Source organism: Octopus bimaculoides, chromosome 16 (genome assembly GCF_001194135.2).
Source record: "Octopus bimaculoides isolate UCB-OBI-ISO-001 chromosome 16, ASM119413v2, whole genome shotgun sequence".
In the NCBI taxonomy this organism is placed as follows: domain Eukaryota; kingdom Metazoa; phylum Mollusca; class Cephalopoda; order Octopoda; family Octopodidae; genus Octopus; species Octopus bimaculoides.
This window is the reverse complement of record NC_068996.1, coordinates 48,225,933-48,228,415: the sequence shown is the minus strand read 5'-3', so window position 1 is coordinate 48,228,415 and position 2,483 is coordinate 48,225,933.

Genomic DNA, 2,483 nt, shown 5'->3' with positions numbered 1-2,483 from the left:
ATATATATATATATATATATATATATACACACACACCCCTAACTTAAGAAATTTATCACCATTTTTTTGTAGGCGCAGGAGTGGCTGTGTGGTAAGTGGGTTGCTTACCAACCACATGGTTCCGGGTTAAGTCCCACTGCATGGCACCTTGGGCAAGTGTCTTCTACTATTGCCTCAGGCCGACCAAAGCCTTGTGAGTGGATTTGGTAGATGGAAACAGAAAGAAGCCTGTTGTATATATATGTATATATGAAAGTTAAAATTAAGAAGGATGCATGCATATATAGACATATCTAAACAATTACATCTACATGCACATAAACAAATCAATGTACAATGTACACTCTCTGACATGTTGTCAAAACGAGCGGGTCAACACACATTCCATATTTCTTCTGAAACAAATTTTGAATATTAAATTTTAAGTTTTTAACTCACCTGAAGAAAATGTTCTTTTTTATGATGTCATTTGTTTATTCATCAATAAAAAAATGCCTATGAAACAACAGTGATGAATCTTAACCCATTTGTGTTTTTTTCTTTATATATATATATAGGTGTGTGTGTGTATGTGTGTTTGTGCTTGTGTTTGTACTAGCGTTTATATCCCATTACCGCTTGGCAACTGGTGTTGGTTTGTTTACATCCCCATGACTTAGCAGTTCAGCCAAAAGAGACTAATAGTAAAAGATAAAAGATAATCTGTTGCATCATGTTGTTGAACAGCAGATCGTTTCTGATAAGAATTTTGGGAAAACAAAACAAAACAATATTCTTGGTGAATAAATCTTTCTATCATAGGCAAAAGGCTTGAAATTTTGAGGGTAGGATGGCTACTGGTACTTATTTTATTGACCCATAAAAGCATGAAAGGCAAAATCGACCTCAGCAGAATTTGAACACAGAATGTAAAATCAGAGGAAATACTGCTAAACCTTTATTCAGCACATAAACAGTTCTGCAAGCTTGCTACCTTTATTCTTGGAGAAAAACGCCTTGCGGGTAATTCTTCACAAATCTTTAATATTCATCTCCTTTATGCATTTAGTTTTCACTCTTACCAAGCAACTTAATTTTTACCGATTTTGATTTTTTGATATTTACAGAAGAGATAATCAAATTCTATATTGTTATATTTTAGGATTAAAAAAATTTTTTTTATTTGTTTCAGTCATTTGACAGTGACCATACTAGAGCACTACCTTTAGTTGAGTAAATCGACCCCAGGACTTATTCTTTGTAAGCCTAGTGCTTATTCTATCAGTCTCTTTTGCCAAGCTGCTAAGTTATTGGGGACATAGACACAGCAGCAACATTTGTCAAGCAATGGTGGGGGAGGGGACAAATACAGACACACAAACATATATATATATATTTTTCACAATGTAACCTCGTGGGCATCGGTACCATTTTCCTCTTTCTCCGTTCTTCCATTCTCCGAACTTTCCATCTTTCCGACGAAGGGCTACGCCCGAAACGTCATACACTCTCTCTTTCCTTTCCTGAGCGTCCAATAATACTATCCATATCACGTCCTCACTTTGTTGATTTTTTGTTATTGTTTTTTTGAACTTATATATATATATATATATGGTGGGGGGACAAGCGCACAGACACACAGACATGACTACTGAGGACATGTAAGCTTGCAAGGAATAAAGCCAGTATGCTCCACTGAATGTGTAATGCCAGCCTGCATACATGACAGAGTGTAAGCACCCTGAGAGAAAAGTTGAACTTAAGAAGCATCAGATGTAGCGTGCAAGAGAGATGACTGCGCTGGTATGGTCATGTGTTGCATATGTAAGAGATATGCTGTGCTTGAGAAGACCTGGCATGCCAAGTGAGACCATAGCCCATGACCTACGCCAGTGTCATGTAACCAGCCCATTTAAGAGTACCCTTCAATCATCAGGCAATAAATTGTGCTTGCAATGACCTGTTGAGGCAAGTGAAATCGATGTCATGGCCGATGATAGTACCGTCTGATTGGCACCCATGCCAGTGAAACGTTAAAAGCACCATTGGAGTGTGATCAATGCTAGAGCTGCCTGACTGGCTCTCATGCCGGTGGCACATGAAAAGCAGCATTTGAGCATGGTCCATGCCAGTGCCGGCTGACTGGCTCCCATGCCAGTGGCACGTAAAAAGCACCACTCAAGTGTGGTCGATGCCATTACCACCTAACTGGCCCTCGTGCCGGTGGCACGTAAAAAACACCATTCAAGTGTGGTCGATGCCATTACCGCCTAACTGACCCTCATGCCGGTGGCACATAAAAAGCATCCACTACACTCTCGGAGTGGTTGGTGTTAGGAAGGGCATCCAATTTGTAGATAAAATTGGAGCCTGGTACAGCCTTCTGGTTTGCCAGACCCCAGTCAAACCATCCAACCCATGCCAGCATGGACAGCGGATGTTAAACGGTGATGAAAATGATGATGATATATACATACATACATATATATATATATATATATATA